Here is a 22,597-nt window from a genome sequence, read left to right on the forward strand (position 1 = left end):
CCTCCGTCGGGACTGCAACCTCGCAATCGAGTCCACCCCATCCCATCCAAGCCAGGCAGAAATAATACTGACAGACTCCGTAGTTAAACTGCACCTTAAGTGGAAAACTGATTTAAATATGTGCTCTCATATCAAAGGCTCGTCTGAGGTTACCAAGGAGTGTGCTCTGTATTTGCCATCAAAGAAATAACGGGTATCAACAGGAATTAGAATGAAAGGCTGTGGAATGGAGGTGTTCTAATATGTTTTTCTTCCAACTCGATTGTTTCTTTGACCAACACCAGAACACAAGGAATGAACCAGCAGTTTGGGAGCCTTGATGTCCCTGAACAAACCGTTGTATCAGCTCTGTCCTATGCAGGTGTTTTGTAAACTGTGACAGGCAGGACAGTCAAGGCCTTAGACAATGAAGTAGAGGCATTCCATGGAGTTGATTTACACAGATTGGCCCTGATGGGGATCATCTGTGTAATTGAAATAAGAGAGCGTGGTCCATTCAAAAAGAGCTCAGACAGTAGGCCTCTGTTAGCGGCTCATGGCTCAGTGAGTCTCGTTTTCTTTGTGCACTGTGGGTGGACCCATGTCTCAGATCCCATGCATGGTAATTCATTTAATTTAGATTTAAACAAAAATTAAATCAACTTGTATGGAGGAAGAGTCTCTGAACGGTCTGAAAACATCAATTCAGAGCAAAACATATGATTACGATATACACTATATATACAAAAGTATGTGGACAGCCCTTCAAATGAGTGGATACTGCTATTTCAGCCACACCCATTGCTGACAGGTGTATAATATCTAGCACACAGCCATGTAATCTCCATAGACAAACATTGGCAGTAGAATGGCCTTACTGAAGAGCTCAGTGACTTTGAACGTGGCACTGTCATAGGATGCCACCTTTCCAAAAAATCAGTTTGTCAAATTTCTTCCCTACTCGAGTTGCCCCGGGCTACTGTAAGTGCTGTTATTGTGAAGTGGAAACGTCTAGAAGCTCAGCCACACAAGCTCACAGAACAGGACCGGCGAGTGCTGAAGCACATAGTGCATAAAAATTGTCTGTCCTCGGTTGCAACACTCACTACCGAGTTAAAACTGCCTCTGGAAGCAACGTCAGCACAAGAACTGTTCATCTGGAGCTTCATGAAAGGGGTTTCCATGGCCGAGCAGCCACACTCAAGCCTAAAATCACCATGCGTAATGCCAAACGCCGGCTGGAGTGGTGTAAAGCTCGCCGCCTTTGGACTCTGGGCAGTGGAAATGTGTTCTCTGGAGTGATAAATCACGCTTCACCATCTGGGTTTGGCGCATTCCAGGAGAACGCTACCTGCCCGAATGCATAGTACCAACTGTAAAGTTTGGTGGAAGATGAATAATGGTTGGGGCTGTTTTTCATGGTTCGGGCTATGCCCCTTAGTTCCAGTGAAGGGAAATCTTAACGCTACAGCATACAATGACATTCTAGACGATTCTGTTCTTCCAACTTTGTGGCATCAGTTTGGGGAAGACCCGTTCCAGTTTTAGCCTGATGGTGCCACATGCAGAAAGCAAGGTCCGTACAGAAATGGTTTGTCGAGATCGGTGTGGAATAACTTCACTGGCCTGCACAGAGCCCTGATCTCAACCCCCATCAAACACCTTTAGGATGAATTGGGACGCAAACTGCAAGCCAGGCCTAATCGCCCAACACCAGTGCCTGACTTCACTAATGCTCTTATGGCTGAATGGAAGCAAGTCCCCTCAGCAATGTTCCAACATCTAGTGGAAAGCATTCCCAGAAGATTGGAGGCTGTTATGGCAGCAAAGGTGGGACCAACTCCATATTAATGCCCATGATTTTGGAAGAAGATGTTCGACGAGCAGGTGGCCAAATACTTTTGGCCATGGAGTGTATGATAAAGGTCAGAAAGTAAAATGTCCTGTATGATAAAGGTCAGAAAGTAAAATGTCCTATCTTTCCCTCGCCCCTTTTTCATAGGTATTACTACCTTGCTTTCCGGGCTCACCAGGTTCCTGCCACCAGCAAAAAGAATGCCGTTGCCATACTGGAGCGGGCCAAACTAGAAAACTGGGTCTTAGGGAAGACGAAGGTAAAGTGGTGATGATTATCCAGATACATTATAGTATTGTTTGTTTCCAAACCTATGGCTGGCATCTCAACTCTGTCCATGGATTGAGGTGCTTCAATGTTATGCTCCCTGGGTGTACTGCATGTCAGTTGTTCCTGAACTACTACCATGTGGAGCAGCTGAACCTGCTGCTGAGAGAGGTGATCACACGGGTGGTGGTGTTGCAGTCCTACATCAAGGGCTGGCTGGGGGGCGAGGCGCTACCGCAGAGAGGAGGAGAAGAGAAACCATGAAGCCATCTTCCAGTCAGGGATACCTCCACCTGGCATAATCTGGACTAGTTTTCGTTAAAGAGATTAGTTTGATAACCACAGTGTTAACGATAGGGGCCAAAAGAGCAACGCTTCAGAGAGTAGACAATAAGAGCTCTGAGAGTTCAAAGGGATCTAGCTCATTGCCACCTGGTTGTGGTGTGTTTTGAAGTGGGATCTCATGTTGTAGGTGCTGTCTATGTTGTTTCACTGAGGTTGATCAGTAGCTTTTTTCTCTCTGTAGCCTAGAGGGGCCACACTGCCCGACAGAATCTCAAGCAAACCAGGAAGGAGTGGGAAGCTGCAGCTGTTTGCATAAAATCAGGTAAAGCATTGGAGATATTGTTCTATTGTTCTCAGAAGTACTCAACACACTCGGTAGGGCACTTCTGGAATTTATGTCCAGTTTATGTGCTTGGGGGGGGGTTTCTTTCAATATTTTTTAAGAGAAATTAATAAAAGCCAGAAAATCGTAAGGTTTGATAAAATACCTTATTGATCTCAATAAGCATTCCATGAAACAGTAATCATTCATTAATAATGTATAAAGAAAGGCTTTTGAAAGTTTGGGCAGCATTTGGTCTCCATGTTTCAGAAGAACAGTGCACATTGAGATCCTTTTTTCCTTTCATCTCTTTCCCAGTAAAGGCAAGAGAGAGGCTTATCCCTTCTGTTTCCTCACAACTTCCTCTCTCAAATTCCCAGTCTTTTACACTGCTCTCACATACCAGAAACAAGATGCCTTTTTGTACTGTCAACCTTTTCATCTGAAATGTAAATTAATTCTTACTCAGTGTGCCTTGACGAAGATCAAAGTGAGCACATTAACCTTTTCGGGCCTCCCCCACTCCTTTGAGCCTCTCGCTGGAGGACAAGGGAGGGTGCCAAGAGAGGGAGGGTTGAGAAGGGAAGAGGAGGGCAGGGGGAGGAGACTTGGCGTTGTTTTATGTGGCTCCTAAGGGCTGCCCTCATCTGGCACACGGAGCATCTCAGTCGCCTGCTCACCTTGTGTAATTGTCCTCCATTAAAACACTTGTAAATAACATTGTGGAATGGGTAAACAGGTTTTTTGGTGTGAGAAAAACTTCACTGTCGGCTCTCGCTCGCTATCTCTTTGTAGAAGTGCACATTGATGTGTTTGTGTGTGGGCAGGAGGGCTGTGGAAAGGGCCCGACCTTACATAAGTGGGGCCTCAGCCCCCCGACAGAACACTCCAACACGCTCACATTGTGTGTTTGACTGCAGTTTACAGCCTTTGAGGTGGGCCTACATTTGCATTTTTTAAATAAACAGATGCCTTTCAAATGTATGAGCCTGGTGGCTCCTCAGATCTCGACAGGACCTGGGGAGGCTGCTAACCATCGATCAGATTAGACCATGGAAAATAGAGCTGCTTAACAATGTACTGCAACATGGTTTGCCACTGTGTCAAATTTTACAACTAAAACACTAAGCCCTTTGACTGAATAATGTGAATTGCCCTAATTTGATACATCCAAAAGAGCTGAGGTTCCCCTTTTTAATCACATATTGTTTTGAAAATGAAACCCTCCTTTTAGTACTGGATAACAACTTTGTTTAGAGAAATTGTCAAAGACTCCAGTCACCCGAGTCATAGACTGTTCTCTCTGCTAACACACGGCAAGTGGTACCGGAGCGCCAAGTCTAGGACCAAAAGGCTCCTTAACGGCTTCTACCCTCAAGCCATAAGACTGTTGAACATTTAATCAAATGGCCACCCGGACTATTTACATTGACCCCCCTTGTTTTTACAATGCTGCTACTCGCTGTTTACTATCTATGCATAGTCGATCTTCACCCAGGGGCAAGAGGCCATACCACCGAGAACATGCATTTTTGGGTCAGGTTCAGTTATCTCTGTCTCTGTTTTTGTTTATGTATCCGTTAGGCCCTAATGATTAGGATGCTCCAAAGTTCAGCCATACAGACAGCAGGGTCCTCCACAATGCCCCTAATAGGGGATGATATTCTGTCTTTGAAGGTCATTCGATCTGAGCCTGGTGTGCACCCCTGTCAAGCTCTTTCTCAAGTTCTTACAAAAGGACCTCCTGGTAGAGACCACAGTCATGGGGCAAAGGGGTTTGCATACCAGTCACTCAACCGGAGTTCTACTAGGCAGATTTATTTCCTCCCCTCTTTAATGTATTGTTGTTTCAACCACCAGGAAGCTCCTCCTCTTGCACCACATCTCCTTTTTATAAGACTAATAAATATCTTTCCACCAAGATAGCGCGCTTGTCTGACTGCTAACGGGGCTGGGCTCTGAACTGGTCTCCAGATGTAAGAGCTGAACGCCGTTTGTGTTTACTCAGCATATAGACGACTAGTCATTAAGGAAGTATGTGTAAAGCAGGAGAGCAACAGCTGAACTGCAGTATACATGGTGTCTGGCCAGTGCTGCTCGCAAATCCAACCTAGCTGACTCTCACACTCTCCTTTAACACTTGTTCTTTCATTCAAGTCTCCTATTTGCTCTCTCTTGCCTTAGTATTTAGAATAGTATTAGTTTATTCCATTATCTTTAAATGTTAAAGGTCCAATGCAGCTGTTTTTTTTATCTCAATATCATATCATTTCTGGGTAACAGTTAAGTACCTTACTGAGATTGTTTTCAATTTAAATAGTAAAAAAAGGAACAAAAATAGCAATTTCTCAATCAATCATTTTGCTAGGACTGTCTGGGAGTGGTCTGAGTGAGGAGGGGAAAACTGAAAACTCGCTGTTATTGGCAGAGAGGTTTGGAACTATCTTTGTTACTGGTCTATTAATGGATTTACTGTCAACCCCATCCCAACAAAACAGACTGAAATTTCAGGCAGTCTTTTCAAAAGGCTCTTACACAAAAAAATGGACATTCTTTTTTTATTTATCCATTATTTAACTAGGCAAGTCAGTCAAGAACAAATTCTTATTTACAATGACGGCCTATCCCACTATAAGGGCATTATCATAATTTTCACAATTTCACAGGATCATTCCAACCTCATAGTGTAGAAATATATATAAAACACAGGGAAAGGATGTTTTTGACTGCATTGGGCCTTTAAGGATCTGAACTGACAGGTTTAGAATGCCATTTTCAGAGGGTAAATGCATAGAAAATCCTTCCCACTGGGCACAAACTGGTTGAATCAGTGTTGTTTCTACGTGACGTGTCAACATATTGTGATATGGAATCTACGTGGTGTTACAAGTTTTGTTTTTTCAATTTATGTTTTTAGGTTGGACTTTAGCACGTATAGCTCGTTAGCACGTAGGGCGCACCGTTTGGTGTCACCTCGTTAGTCAGTATGTGTTACACTAGTGCCGGCTTGTCATCTCGTTAGTGGGAAGGTGTTTCCCCTATGCTCCAGTTGTCTTGATAGATGCGGAGGGTTAACACCTTTAGTTGGCTCTCCCTATTTAGATTTCTAGACAAACAATCCTTTATCCGACTTCCCAGACTTTCGTTTTGCTCCACCTTTTTGGTTTGCTTCCTGTCTTAAAAGTTTGGTGTGGGTTTTTCTTTTGTTTGCCTCTTAGTGACGCAAATTTAGCGGGCTCTCATGATGGGTGTTTTTTAGGTCCCAGTTCTTGCTGTAAAGCAACTTTCAGTGGACACCCCACATGAGTGTCTTTTAGAACCCCTCCTAAAGCAACATCCTGTTCCCTTTTGGTTGTTGTCACTGACTCTTTGTTAGTTCCCCCTTCTGTTTGAGCGACATTTTTCGTTTTCTCGCTGGGGAACGTAACAGTGGAAAATACATTGGACTTTTGGAATACAGTAAATCGCCTATTAACTTGTCGACAAGATAACACATATGTTGGATTCACGTCGCCAACTAAACCGAAAATAAAAGTTAAAGAATAGGATTAGCTATCCAACCATTAGATACATCTCTTTACATGTTGATATTTGGTTGCATTATCAACCAAACACAATTCAATACTACTTTTGTAACACAGTAAATAGCCTAAAGTTAAGGCTATCTTACAAACTAATGTAACAGTATTTATTCAACCTTCAAATGATTAACACATAGATGGCCACATTTAGAGGTTACTATAACTACAGTATAAATGTCTTACATAATCATAGAAAGAGTGCATGTTCAACATAGCATGCAATCTTGCAGGACTCACAATTGCTACAATAATCTGTGCAGAATCTCATACAACATTGATCACTTGCACCTTTTAATGTAATATTAAGGAGAAAAGGGGAAACCTAGTCAGTTGCACAACTGCATGCATTTAACTGAAATGTGTCTTCCACATTTAACCCAACCCCTCTGAATCAGAAAGGTACAGGGGGCTGCCTTAATTACATCCATGGCACCCAGGGAACAGTGGGTTAACTGCCTTGCTCAGGGGCAGCACAACAGATTTTTACCTTGTCAGCTCAGGTATTCGATCCAGCAACCTCTCAGTTACTAACCACCAGGCTACCAGCAGGCAGGCAGTTACCTGCAATCCAGGTTATTTGATTGTGCTATTAGATGAAGCACAGTGATAAGACATTAAGTTGTTGTATACATGCAAAATATCTGACATTGTATTCCAACTTTGTTGTGCTTTTAAATGGTTGAAAGCACAGTGATAACACATTTAGATGACAAAATAAACCAAAACAATCACACATTGTTTTTCTATTGGAATTTAGTTGTGCTTTTAGAAGGTCGAAGGATAGTGATAACACATTGGGAATTCAACAAACTTCTGTCTTGCCTTTTTGAGTGGGTGAATAAATGTTGAAATCTCATTGATCAACGTCTCAACCAAATATTACCCAAATGTCCACGTTGAAATGACGAGGTGAACCCAGTGGGTTGATGGAGATGAAATCTTTATTCATTTCAACTTTTGTTGACTTTGTCGGTCAAGGCAATGCATCTCTCCAGACTCTTACTAGATTTTTACATCTGAAATGTTATGCTTGTTGTATACCCGGGCTGAGTTTTTCTTCTGGGAATTTTTCTCCATGTTTACAATCATATTCCCTGGTGAGAAAACTTCAAAACTCAACTTAACAATTCTGTTTAATCAGTGTTGGAATCGCTCCATATAGATTTATTTTGACTTGATCTGGCACATTCTCTCCTTTTAAGATCTGCGTGCTCTTACCTAGACACTGTTACTTTCCCCTTTTATATCCCTCAGTGCACACGGTCTATGTTTGTGTCCATCTCCTAAGGTTTCTAGTGCATCATACTTCCAAATGTGAATAATATTCTCTGTCTTTGTTCTATTGCTCCTGTGTAGTGTGTCTTCGAATTTTGATTATATCTACTGTACCACATTAAATCTATTGTGATAGGTGGTTAAGGGTCAGTCCTCTAAACTATCTTTTTCACCTTTTGTAGATATGAGGGCAGACACATTTCCAGTGATGAGAGAGAGAAGGTAAGTTTATATCAGAGAAATTCATATTTTTTAGCATGCGGCTCCAGCTTCAGCTGTGTATTCATAATACTGTACTTCTACAAAGCCCCTTTAACATAGATTATTCGTGAGAGTTTTTTCGAGTCCTTGAGACAAAAGACTTCTCTTGCTCCAAACTCCATCTCAGAGGAGAGACAGGGTGGTACGGGTACGGAAGAATCAAAAGGCTGGAAATTCACTGCTGAGAATAAATGCTCGCTGTTCCCTGAGGTGATTTGTCTTTGCGCTTCTCTTTCTACAGATGTAAGAGCCCTTTTTTAGTAAAGACCTGAGGTTCTTTGGTACCACTTTGATATCCTGCTCGAATTCAATATGTGAAATAGAAGAGCCACTCCGTGACTTGGAGCACATCACAGTCTTTGAAGTCTGATCCAATTTTTGCTGCTCACCATTTGATGTTGAAAGGATGAAATGAGGAAAACGTAGAGTTTTTGCCAGTAACTCTGCTGAGCATATGTAAGATTAAAAAAGCAAAATCCTTTGGAGGATGTACTTAGAAATGTTAAGCAGATTAATACTTTCCTATAGCTCTTTTATTTAAAGATAAAATTAAATATGAGAGGATGTCTGTGTGTGCTGTTATTTTCACCCTCACAATTAAGTCAGTGTGCTGCTATTTGCAGGAAGGTAGGGGTAACAGAGGGGCCTATGCGATTGCATTAGCATGTGAATAACATTGCAAAACACATTCATGGGTTCTAGTAAATGCATCTGCCAAAACAGTAAATTCAAAATAAATTAATTTGAATCCAGTGACTGAGTAAGAAACAATAATAAGACATGACTATGAACCAATAATAAATAGGCAGCCTGCTTTTACTTTGTCTGTCTGTCTGTCTGTCTGTCTGTCTGTCTGTCTGTCTGTCTGTTTCCATTGACAGTATTCTTCAGGCTGTGTTTATACCTCTTCTTTAAAGGTTGCCTCCGACAACCATAATAGACAAGTGAGAGACGACAGCAGAGACAAAGGGATAGAAGACACAGTAGTGAAGCCTTGCAGGGAGACAGGCAGTCTGTGAGACACACAGTGTAAACAAGGTAAGCCCGAGCACACAGCTGGCGGGTGCAGGTAATTACAAAAGGAGACAGGAGAAATCCTGCTTTAATGGATAAAGTGCCATTTTTAATACAGAACCCCTTTCAACCTTTCATCCCTACCAATCCTTCCTGCCATTTTTTTGTTGACAACAAAGGGATGGTGTATTATGAGTAATCATTTCTGTGGTATTTTAATAACCTGGGTCAGCTCATCATAAACGATGTCTCATCGCGAGGGTTTTAGAAGCACCGAGCACTTCAAAGCCTCATTCTCCCACACGCCGAGCCCTTCACTAAAGATCCCATCAATGTCTCTAATAGACCCACATAGTAATGGTGACAGGAAAAAACACAAACCCTGATTTGTTGAACATATGTTTGGTTTGCTTTTTGCCCAAGGCGCTGAATTCCATTAATTCATGCTGCCTGGGAGGCTGAGTGGGTGGCTGAACAGGGGGTTGCTGATTACGGCCGTCACCCAGCCCACCGCTAGCCTGTCTGGGTAATGGGGGCTCGGCCCTTCATTAATGTTATTAGGAGTCTGAGGTAAGAGACAGAGGTTGAATACCGTTTAGCAGCGCGGCCAGAAGATTATGTGGATTAGACATGATAATATAACACAGACAGTGCTCTCCAGCGGGCGCAGGATTAGTGTCAGCACGCCACAGCAGGTCTGGGTTAGATAGCGGCTAATCCGGTAATGCCAGATACAGGTGACCCCCGCTCTGAAGCATCACTGCCGCCGACGAGAGACTGCTTTTAAGAATTCATGACATGTGATGTGAATATAAAGGGAAGTGCTGGAAGGAGTAGTAGTTCCCTGCTTTATAGCAAAAATAATTAAGCAGTCATGCCATTATGAATTGGGAACAGTGTTTGGGAAAATATTCATTATTAATAGCTAGGTTCATTAATGAAGTTTGAAACTCCCCTCTCCTAAGAGCAGGGGAATAGTTTTTGGGCAAAATGCTAAATGCTGTGATAAAACTTTTTCCTTTTCAATAAGCCATGGGCTTTCCTAATACTTTACTTATGTTGTGTGCAGAGAACACACAGACTTTCAGGTGTCCATTATCCCTTTCCTGCCCCTTTGTGTTCTGAGGTCTGCTTGTGGCTCCAGTTGCTTTCAGGAAACCATATTTGAATACATTGAGGGAGGCCACGGTGGCTCAGAAACCCAGGGCACACTTTGATCCCTGCAGATCTGAGGCCTTTTTTTTATCCTGAGGTTGAGCGAGTGATGGAAGCCTGGCCCTGCCAGATGTTTGGAGACCAGGCTTCTTCCTGTGTCTCATCCTGCTGACGCCCCTGGTGATCGCTTATATTCTGAGGTGAAACTGGAGTGTTTCAGGACACCAACAGAGAAAGTTCAAAATCAGGCCAGGAAATTCAAATCCGCTTTTGCGTTTGGCCAAAACCGCTTTGGCACAACCCGGAACCTCTCCTTGAGTTTGATGGACTCTAAGTCCCTTCTCCAGTAAGTCATTTGACTGAGCCCAGCTCTGCTGTGTGGGCCAGGCCATCCACCCCCCTTTGTGCTTCGAAACAAAGAAAGCAAGACAGGAGGAGATTACCCCCAGTTTAAAAGATGTCTGTTTCAGTGTATGTTTAACACAGGGCTAAGGGACTATCCCCCAGCTTTAGCCAGATAGCCGCAGTGCTGTCTTTTATGGAGGGAAGGAGGGAAGAGAGAATTAAAGCACTCCACAGTCACAGCCCTTTCCTCGCATGTCTGAAGTGTCAACATTTGATTTGCAATATTTTGTCACCGAGAAAGTTCAGCGAGGCGCAGTCATGTAAACAGAACACTTACAGTACGTAACTTCTCCCTACCTGTCTCACCGGCCTGAATATGAATACAATATGAATCATATTTCAAAACGAGTCACGCAGACGAAAGGCTCTGCGAGTAACGTGGCGATATGATCAGAGTGCTGTTTACGCTCCTCAGTGTGGTAAACAGGCTGGTGCCGAGGATCAGTCAGAGGCTGACTTTATGGTTTATGAAAGCTGAGCTACTTATGTTAACAGGCTTTTTGAAGATTATAGTGCTGGTAAACATACATGTCAGGAGTGAGACGGTGATAAAGAGGAGTCTCTACACAGAGACCAATTACCACTGCGTCTGGGAAGACTCTTAACCTGGTCTTTTGAAGAGTAGGGAAGAAAATGGAAAGGAAAAGAAGAAGGCTCAGTTCCTTTGAGGTTTCCTATTACTTATTGGTTATGGTCATGTACTTTGAACTATATAGCGTGTACTAGTCAATGTGCATTGATCTGGTTGGCACCCCGAGCTGTCCTGCAACTTTAAGTGATCAATGGGAACCCGGTATTAGGCCATGGTATTACCCAGCTGTGCTAAAACCCACATTCACTGATCCATCCCACTTTCCTACCATTACACTACCCCATTACCACCAGCTCTTGACACCACTAACCACATGTCCTCTCACTTGCTGTGCAACCACGACGCCCCACTCCCCCAGCCCAGCGCCTACCCTCACCACCACCGCCATATCAACATACATCTGCAAGACAAATGATCCACCCTCTCCGTGTTCCTCAGACAAAACGTTCTCCCTCCCTCTCACTGTCTCTCAGCCTTTTGATTTATCTGTCTGTCTCCACACATCATAGAGGCTGAACCGGATGCCTCACACATTTCTTCAGTTTTAGGCAAATTACAGGCACGTAGCCGAGATTTGGAGTGGATAGGAAGGCTCAATTTAACGGAAGGAAGAAAGAACTCCTCCCGTCTGCCACTACCTAGCATAATCCTCTTAATGTCAGTGAGAGTAGTTAACAGGATGTACTTCCAAACTACTCATCACAATTTCTACAGGATAATCTGTTTCAACGTACCTGTAGTATAGCAAGGTGTAAGATTATATTCAAACTTTGTGGCTTGGGTTATTTTGAACGTTTTTTTCGTAATCAGAACTTTTAGGATATCCAGATTGTTGAAGTTGTTGTCCTTTTAGAAATGGTTATAAGAATGTGTGTTACCCAACACAGTGCATTTCAGTTACTTTGGTTCATCACTTTGCAGGATGGTTTCTCAATGACTGTGCGACTTCTCCTGTGCAACATACCAACATGCACTCACTGCTTAACCTGGAGGGCTGCACTGATACATCATACAGAAGTCTGACAAATGATTGACAAGTGATTTTCCCGGCACATGAAAATTTCTTCCGGTGTCAAGCCCCAAATCTCCCGTCAGTGGAAAATGATTGATTTCAGTGTGAAAAATTGGTCGTAAGTAACAACATCCTCTGCCTGCATTAGTGAAAAACAGATGCAGGAACTGCCCTTCGGAGCATAATCTAGAGAACCCTGTGATTTTCCGAGTGTGCCTTTTATAATTCAAAGCACATGGGTTACCATTTAAGTACGATGTCCCAAATGAAGACATTGGTAATAAATTACAGGAGTCCTGGAAAGCTCTGGAACTCCCCTTGAAGTTTGACTAGAGCTAGCTGTCTATTCAGGGACTTTCTGTTAGCAATAAACTGTGTGTGTGCTTGCGTGCGTGTGTGTGAGGGGGTTTGCAGGGGAAAGAGAGGGGTCTGGGCTACACATGCCTCATTTAGACATCAAAGGACTCCACTGATGATTTTTCCTTATTATCCATGCCTTTTGCAGATCCGGCTCCCTCCATCTGAATAAACATAGCCCAAGTGGTTAACTATGGTCTGGGAGAAGTCAGGTGATCCCAACACGTAATACAGGAAGTAAATCGATACGTCTCCTAATTTATTCAGCTAAAATCCCTTTTAGCAGCTAATTTATTGAGGAGTATTCTGATTTTCAAGGGATTTACAACTGGTATGTAGAGATCAGAACCTCTTTGAAAATGAAAGAAGTTGTCACGTTCTGACCTTTATTTTCCTTTGTTTTGTCTTTATTTAGTATGGTCAGGGTGTGAGTTGGGGTGGGCAGTCTATGTTTTGTGTTTCTGTGTTTAGGTTTCTGTTTCGGCCTAGTATGGTTCTCAATCAGAGGCAGGTGTCGTTAGTTGTCTCTGATTGAGAATAATACTTAGGTAGGCTGGGTTTCACTGTTGGTTTGTGGGTGTTTGTTTCCGGGTCTGTCACCACACGGGACTGTGTGTGGTTTGGTTTTCGGTCATGGTCACATTTATTGTTTTGTAGTTCTTAATGTTCAGTTTATGTTTTATAATAAACGATATGGGCACTTGCCACGCTGCATTTTGGTCCGATCCCTGCTACACCTCCTCTTCAGACGAAGAGGAGGAAATCTGCCGTTACAGAAGTACCTATCTCAAAAATGATTCTCATCCTTTTTATCTGTCGATGCAAGCATGTACAATATGTAAGTATGCTGCAAAGAACAGCAAACTCTGCTGGGGGAAAAATCTGATAAGGAAAATCAATGTTGTATGAATTGCAGCACTTCTGTATTCTCTGTTGACCATTGATCTACCCCACACCAAACATCAGATGGTGCCCACCATCATTTAACAGGCCTGGTGTAAGCCACTCTCTGACCTCTTCCCAGACCTACCTGGTTCCAAAGTGCTCTCATGCCTGAAGTCCATTTGGCAGCCTCAGTCCTTGTAAGGTATCTGCAGGAACAGCTTTCCTCTGGGACTGGCCTGGATCAAATGGCAGTAATTTTCCAAATGAAGGCGGAGATGGGAAGCCTGACCCATTCTCTGATCTGCTATATGCTTTAATCACTGCGGGTCAGGCTGGATAAATGGGGATGTTGGAACTGGGAGTTTTTGACTCCTGGACTGCACACTCACACAGGGATCCAGGTGTATACAAGTTACAGCTGTTCACTCAGGATGGAGGGTCTAAAGTGAATAGAGAAAGCATCTCAACTCAGACCCCAAACATAAATATCCTCCATTCAGGCATCTAATGCTATAATGAATCATTCCTTTGCCATAAACATTCATGATGTCCTTCGTTTCTTTGTTTTAAAGGAAAGGGCAATGTCTTACTGAACAGAACTTGGTTGGAATCTTGATTAGAAAATGAATGTCAACTATCAAGATTGCATGTCAGCTACCAAGCTAACTAGCTATCTAGAGCACAACTACGTTGTTTTTCTTAACATGTTTTGTTCCAGTGAAAAACAGTGCATGTGTCACGACTTCCGCCGAAGACGGCCCCTCTCCTTGTTCAGGCGGCGTTCGTCAGTCGACGTCACCGGCGTTCTAGCCATCGCCGATCCACTTTTCATTTTCCATTTGTTTTGTCTTTGTCTTACACACCTGGTTTCAATCCCCCAATTACCTGTTCATTATTTAACCCTCTGTTCCCCCATGTTTTTTGTGAGTAATTGTTTCTATGTAGGAAGGTCTGTTATTGTGGGCTCTGTTTTTGTATTACATTTATTATATGTGGAGTAATATACATTTATTTACTCATATCTGCTGTCCTGTGCCTGACTCCTATACACCAGCTACACACAGACTTCCTTACAGCATGCTGCTATGTACTGTAGTTGCAATATTCTGCAGTATGATTACATTATGACACTTTGTTCAAGGCCGTCAGGATTCATTATTCTTAATTGAGTGCTTTGATTCGGTTTCAGGGGAATTTAAATGTGCTTATCAAACCCATTTCAAACGTCATTAGCAGAATAATGTCCCACACACAATTTTTTTGTAAAAACCTTCAGCCGATTGAAGCTTACGTCAATTGGCCATGCTCCCAGCAAGCTTTGTGGTGCCATTGGGAAAAGATGAGCATCAACCAATTGGTGCTTATGTCAATACATTGCATTCAATGGGAAAAGATGAGTGTCAACCAATTGACGCTTATGTCATACATTGCATTCAATGGGAAAAGATGAGTGTCAACCAATTGAAGCTTATGTCATACATTGCATTCAATGGGAAAAGATGAGTCAACCAATTGAAGCTCATGTCAATACATTGCATTAAAAATTATGTTAAATAAGCCTTTCACTAACTAATACTCACACTTTACCTTTTTCCCCCTTACTAGCTCTGACTTTGCTGATAGCTACTTTATTGAGGAAAAATGTGTTTACTATGACTGTCATATGTGGTTGGCCCACCTAGCTATCTTAAGATGAATGCACGGCCTAGTACGGTAAGTCACTCTGGATAAGTCTGCTAAATGACTAAAATGTAAATGAGTGTCTCCTTCCTCTATCGCTCTCCCTCTCTCCCCTCCTTCACCTTCTCTCTCCCCCTCCCCACCATCTCCCCCTTATCTCCCTCCCCCCTCCATTCACTTGCCCTCCTTCTTCCCCTCCTCCTCCCTCCTCTCATCTCTCTCAATTCAATTTAAGGGCTTTATTGGCATTGGAAACAAATGTTAACATTGACAAAGCAAGTGAGATAGATAATAAACAAAAGTGAAATAAACAATACAAATGAACAGTAAACTTTACACTCACAGAAGTTCCAAAAGAATAAAGACATTTCAAATGTCATATGTCTATATACACTGTTGTATATACAGCTCTGTATATGTGTTGACTCTACCCCCCTCCCCTCTCTCCTTCACCCTGTCCCTTTCTCTCTCTTCCCTCCTTCTCGCCCTCCCTTCTCCCCCTCCATTCTCTCCCTCCTTCTTTGCCTCCCCCCCGCCTTTTTTCATCTTCTTCTCCCTCCTCTCCAACCTCCACAGACAGGACATTGACGCTGAAAGACAGGCAGGCAGGCAGACGAAGGCAGACACACAGACAGTTTCTAGAACTGCAAGACCATTGTGTCCAATTGAGGTAAACATGCTTTTGGATCGATTGACTTCCAATTTCATATGCCGGGACATGACGGTTCCCCGGTCACAAGTATATATAATTTGGGAAGATTCAACTTTTTTAAGCCTTCAAAACAGCCCCTATGACCCCCAATTAAGTCACTTACTGTAATTGCAGGAAGTAGAAATGAAATGTATGGCCTCCTGGGGACACTCTTTAACAATGCCCTGAGCTTCAAGTCTTTGTTAAGAATGGACCGTTCAACAGAGGATGGAAGACATTTGTTTTTGTGTAACTGCAGGGAGAGAATGAAGCCCCATGTTGAGGATGAATTAACCCATTTCATGTTGCCACAGTAAGCAGAACCTCAACACAGGGCATCCCTATAAGGCCACGATGAGTTGTGTGGAAGCGCGGTTAGCTGGCTCAATTACAGTCCACGGGTGGGTAATGGTTATGTGAGGGCTATAGGTATGGAAGAATGGAACAAAGGCCTTGTTCTCTGTGGGACCAAGTTTTCAATGAGAAGAGTTCATTTCACATGGTCAGGTTGTAGGCTTGCGTTCATCGGGAGCATCTGTTGATCTCTCCCATACCTGGATTTTGTTTCCATTCTGCCAATGTCACTCAAAAGCTGTTCACTCCTTTACCGACTGCATTTGATCATGAGGTCTGATACCAACTTCAAGTCATGTCTACCTTTCTGTAATGTAGTGGGGGGTGGGGCGAATTAATTAGGGTTATTTCTAGGATTGAGGCCCTTTAAAAAATATATATTTCACCTTTATTTAACCAGATAGGCTAGTTGAGAAGAAGTTTCCATTTACAACTGCGACCTGGCCAAGATAAAGCAAAGCAGTTTGACACATACAACAACACAGAGTTACACATGGAATAAACAAACATACAGTAGGAAAAAAATGATACATACAGTGTGTGCAAGTGAGGTAAGGCAATAAAATAGGCAATAGTGGCAAGGTAATACGATATAGCAATTAAACACTGGAGTGATAGATGTGCGGAAGATTAATGCGCAAGTAGAGATACTGGGGTGCAAGGGGGCAAAATAAATGAATAAATACAGTATGGGGATGAGGTAGTCGGATGGGCTATTTACAGATGGGCTATGTACAGGTTCAATGATCTGTGAGGTGCTCTGACAGCTGGTGCTTAAAGTCAGTGAGGGGGATATGAGTCTCCAGCTTCAGCGATTTTCCAGTCATTGGCAGCAGAGAACTGGAAGGAAAGGCGGCCAAAGTAGGAATTGACTTTGGGGGTGACCAGTGAAATATACCTGCTGGAGCGCGTGCTGCGGGTGGGTGCTGCTATGGTGACCAGTGAACTGAGATAAGGCGGGGTTTTACCTAGCAAAGACATGTAGATGACCTGGAGCGAGTGGATTTGGCGATGAATATGAAGCGAGGGCCAGTCAACAAGAGCGTACAGGTCACAGTGGTGGGTAGTATATGGGGCTTTGGTGACAAAACGGATGGTGTTAGACTTCATCCAATTTGTTAAGTAGAGTGTTGGAGGCTATTGTTGCGAAATAGGAAGCCGATTCTAGATTTAATTTTGGATTGGAGATGCCGAATGTGGGTCTGGAAGGAGAGTTTACATTTTAACCAGACACCTAGGTATTTGTAGTTGTCCACATATTCTAGGTCAGAACCGTCCAGAGTAGTGATGCTGGACGGGCGGGCGGGCAGGTGCGGGCAGTGATCGGTTGAAAAGCATGCATTTAGTTTTACTTGCATTTAAGAGCAGTTGGAGGCCACGGAATGAGTGTTGTATGGCATTGAAGCTCATCTGGAGGTTAGTTAACACAGTATCCAAAGAAGGGCCAGAAGTATACAGAATGGTGTCATCTGCGTAGAGGTGGATCAGAGAATTACCAGCAGCAAGACCGACATCATTGATGTATACAGAGAAGAGAGTCAGCCCGAGAATTGAACCCTGTGGCACCCCCATAGAGACTGCCTGAGGTCCGGACAACAGGCCCTCCGATTTGACACACTGAACTCTATCAGAGAAGTAGTTGGTGAACCAGGCGATGCAGTCATTTGAGAAACCAAGGCTGTTGAGTCTGCCGATAAGAATGTGGTGATTGACAGAGTCGAAAGCCTTGGCCAGGTCGATGAATACGGCTGCACAGGACCTTGAGCGTGGCTAAGGTGCACCCATGACCAGCTCGGAAGCCAGATTGCATAGCGGAGAAGGTACGGTGGGATTCGATATGGTCAGTGATCTGTTTGTTAACTTGGCTTTCGAAGACCTTAGAAAGGCAGGGTTGGATAGATACAGTGGGGCAAAAAAGTATTTAGTCAGCCACCAATTGTGCAAGTTCTCCCACTTAAAAAGATGAGAGAGGCCTGTAATTTTCATCATAGGTACACTTCAACTATGACAGACAAAATGAGGAAATAAATCCAGAAAATCACATTGTAGGATTTTTAATGAATTTATTTGTAAATTATGGTGGAAAATAAGTATTTGGTCACCTACAAACAAGCAAGATTTCTGGCTCTCACAGACCTGTAACTTCTTCTTTAAGAGGCTCCTCTGTCCTCCACTCGTTACCTGTATTAATTGTACCTGTTTGAACTTGTTATCAATATAAAAGACACCTGTCCACAACCTCAAACAGTCACACACCAAACTCCACTATGGCCAAGACCAAAGAGCTGTCAAAGGACACCAGAAACAAAATTGTAGACCTGCACCAGGCTGGGAATACTGAATCTACTTTAGGTAAGCAGCTTCGTCTGAAGAAATCAACTGTGGGAGCAATTATTAGGAAATGGAAGACATACAAGACCATTGATAATCTCCCTCGATCTGAGGCTCCACGCAAGATCTCACCCTGTGGGGTCAAAATGATCACAACAACGGTGAGCAAAAATCCTAGAACCACATGGGGGGACCTAGTGAATGACCTGCAGAGAGCTGGGACCAAAGTAACAAAGCCTACCATCAGTAACACACAACGCCGCCAGGGCCTCAAATCCTGTAGTGTCCCCCTGCTTAAGCCAGTACATGTCCAGGCCCGTCTGAAGTTTGCTAGAGAGCATTTGGATGATCCAGAAGAAGATTGGAAGAATGTCATATGGTCAGATGAAACCAAAATATAACATTTGGTAAAAACTCAACTTGTCTTGTTTGGAGGACAAAGAATGCTGAGTTGCATCCAAAGAACACCATACCTACTGTGAAGCATGGGGGTGGAAACATCATGCTTCGGGGCTGTTTTTCTGCAAAGAGACCAGGACGATTGATCAGTGTAAAGGAAAGAATGAATGGGGCCATGTATTGTGAGATTTTGAGTGAAAACCTCCTTCCATCAGCAAGGGCATTGAAGATGAAACGTGGCTGGGTCTTTCAGCATGACAATGATCCCAAACACACCGCCCGGGTAACGAAGGAGTGGCTTCGTAAGAAGCATTTCAAGGTCCTGGAGTGGCCTAGCCAGTCTCCAGATCTCAACCCCATAGAAAATCTTTGGAGGGAGTTGAAAGTCTGTGTTGCCCAGCAACAGCCCCAAAACATCACTGCTCTAGAGGAGATCTACATGGAGAAATGGGCCAAAATACCAGCAACAGTGTGTGAAAACCTTGTGAAGACTTACAGAAAACGTTTGACCTCTGTCGTTGCCAACAAAGGGTATATAACAAAGTATTGAGAAACTTTTGTTATTGACCAAATACTTATTTTCCACCATAATTTGCAAATAAATTCATTAAAAATCCTACAATGTGATTTTCTGGGTTTTTTTTCTTCTCATTTTGTCTGTCATAGTTGAAGTGTACCTATGATGAAAATTACAGGCCTCTCTAATCTTTTTAAGTGGGACAACTTGAACAATTGGTGGCTGACTAAATACTTTTTTGCCCCACTGTATAGGTCTGTAGCAGTTTGGGTCTAGAGTGTCCCCCCCTTTGAAGAGGGGGATGACTGCAGCAGCTTTCCAATCTTTGGGGATCTCAGGCTATATGAAAGAGAGGTTGAACAGGCTTGTTATAGGGGTTGCAACAATTTCAGCAGATAATTTTAGAAAGAGAGGGTCCAGATTGTCTAGCCCGGCTGATTTGTAGGGGTCCAGATTTTGCAGCTCTTTCAGAACGTCAGCTATCTTGATTTGGGTGAAGCAGAAATGGGGGAGGCTTGGGCGAGTTGCTGTGGGGGGTGCAGGGCACTTGACTGGGGTAGGGGTAGCCAGGTAGAAAACATGTCCAGCCATAAAAAAATGCTTATTGGCTTCCCGGGTGGCGCAGTGGTCTAGGGCACTGGCAATGAAGCAGTGATCGCTGAGATGGGTTAAGACAGCAGACGTGTATTTGGAGGGCAAGTTGGTTAGGGTGATATCCATGAGGGTGCCCGTGTTTACGGATTTGGGGTTGTACCTGGTAGGTTCATTGATAATTTGCGTGAGATTGAGGCCATCAAGCTTAGATTGTAGGATGGCCGGGGTGTTAAGCATGTCCCAGTTTGGGTCACCTAGCAGCATGAGCTCTGAAGATAGATGGAGAGCAATCAATTCACATATGGTGTCCAGGGCCCTAACCATAAAGGGGTCTACACATAATACGCAAACAAAGCTGACGGAGCGTAGTGCAATGTCAATTTTTGTCACAAAAGCGGCAGCTCCTTGTGGTGCGCTCCGACATTCAACGTACTCCCGTGCCACTTGAACATTTGAATGCGCCGTATCATCCCTTTTGTAGCCATGGAGGCAGTGTTGTGTAGGTAATGAAGCTTGATTGGTTCCTTGATCGGATCTATAAGCTATAGGCTAGGCATCAAAGTAGACTATTTTGCATTAATAAACTAATATAATCTCATTGACAATAAACCAAAAAACATTGTAGCCTTATTAGAATCTCCCCAAAATGTATTTTGTTTTAAAGTAATAACTAATGATTCATTCAAGCAGCATATCAAATAAAATAAATGTTTATTTGTCAAATGCTTCGTAAACAACAGGTGTGGACTAACAGTGAAATGCTTACGGGCCCTTCCCAACAATGCCTGAGAGAAAGAAAATAGAGAAATATTAGAAAAGTAAAGCACGTAATAATAAAAGTATAGATACATGTCCTCCTGAGTGGCGCAGCGGTCTAAGGCACTGCATCGCAGTGTTGCGGCGTCACTACAGCCTCGGGTTTGATCCCAGGATGTGTCATTGCCAGCCTTAACCAGAAGTCCCATAGGGCGGTGCACAATTGGCCTGAGTTTGGCTGAGGGGACTTTAATTTGGCTCATTGTGCTCTTGTGTCGGGTTGGGCACCTGCAGGCTGACTTCAGTCATCAGTTGAACGGTGTTTCCTCCGACACATTGGTGCAGCTGGCTTCCGGGTTAAGCGAGTGGGTGTTAAGAAGCGCAGTTTTGCGGGTAATGTTTCGGATGGACGCATGACTCAACATTTGCCTATCCCGAGCCAATGAAAAGTTGCAACAATGAGACAAGATTGTAATCATGAAATTGGGGTAAAGAAATAAAAAGTATAGATACACAATGAGTAAGGATAACTTGGCTATATGCAAGAGGTACCAGTACGGAGTTGATGTGCAGGGGTACGACGTAATTAAGGTTGATATGTACATATAACTAGGAATAAAGAGACAAGGCAAAAAGATGGATAATAAACAGTAGCAGAAGCATATTTGATGAGTCAACAGAGTTAGTGCGAAGAGGGTCAATGCAGATAGTCCGGGTAGTTATGGTTAACTATTTAGTAGTCTTATGGCTTGGGGGTAGAAGTTGTTCAGGGTCCTCTTGGTTCCAGACTTGGTGCATCGGTACCCCTTTCCATGTGGTAGCAGAGACAACAGTCTATAACTTGGGCAGCTGGAGTCTTTGACAATTTTTTGTGTCTTCCTCTGACAATGCCTGGTGTATAGAGGTCCTGGATGGCAGGGAGCTCGACCCCAGTGATGTGCCGGGTCGTACTCACTTCCCTCTGTAGTGCCTTGCGGACGAATACCAAGCAGTTGCCATACGAAGCGGTGAAGCAACCAGTCAAGATGCTCTCAATGGTGCAGCTTTATAACCTTTTGAAGATCTAAGGGCCCAAATCTTTTCAGCCTCCTCGGGGGGAAGAGAAGCGTTGTCGTACCCTTTTCACGACTGTGTTGGTGTGCGGACCATGATAGATCCTTAGTGATGTGGACACGAAGGTACTTAAAGCTTGACCTGCAGTTACTCCCCAGTACACTCTCTCTCTCTCCCTCTCCGTGTGATTGGGTGGTTGGCAACAGGTGTGCTGGAGTCAAAGCAGATCCCTACCCAGCTGCAACTCGTTCCATAATCAAGACCTCTACAAATACTCAGTCCTGCCACTTCCACTCTGCCAGATCGTAATCTCTGCTAATTTACCGCTCTGGCTCCTGTCTCCCATTCGACATCTTACCACCCTACTACCCTGTTCTGGATTTAGCTCACCACCACTACCTTGGATTCCCCTCCAGACCTGTTTACCCGGTTCTACCCAGTTCACTCCAACCTCAGTCTCCACATCTGGTTTTATACAACTCATCCGAGCTTCCCCGGATCTTCCCCTGATCTGTGTTACAATAAATATCTTGGTTCATTCATACCTGTTTCCTCGTCTGAGTCTGCTCTTGGGTTCCCCTGTGTCGCTCCGTCTAACAGTTTCCAATGGTCCACGATCAGCTCCTTTGTCTTGCTGACGTTGCAGAAGAGGTTTTTGACCTGGCACCACACTGCCAGGTCTCTGACCTCCTCCCTATAGGCTGTCTCATCGTCGTCGGTGATCTACCACTGTCGTGTCGTCGGCAAACTTAATGATAGTGTTTGAGGTGTGTGGCCATGCAATTGTGAATGAACAGGGAGTAAAGGAGGGGACAAAACACGCAACCCTGAGGGGCTCCCGTGTTGAGAATCAGCATAGGTTGTTGCCTACCTTCACCACCTGGGTGCGTCCTGTCAGGAAGTCCAGAATCCAGTTGCAGAGGGAGGTGTTCAGTCCCAGGGTCCTTAGCTTAGTGATGACCTTGGAGGGCACTATG

General features: G+C 43.7%; 1 pseudogene; it reads left to right on the forward strand.

The window, feature by feature from the left end:
• Positions 1-22,597, forward strand: part of LOC112224997 — a 100,925-nt pseudogene that overhangs the window by 72,666 nt on the left and 5,662 nt on the right.

The sequence above is a fragment of the Oncorhynchus tshawytscha genome, linkage group LG26, assembly GCF_018296145.1.
Source record: "Oncorhynchus tshawytscha isolate Ot180627B linkage group LG26, Otsh_v2.0, whole genome shotgun sequence".
NCBI classification, from domain to species: domain Eukaryota; kingdom Metazoa; phylum Chordata; class Actinopteri; order Salmoniformes; family Salmonidae; genus Oncorhynchus; species Oncorhynchus tshawytscha.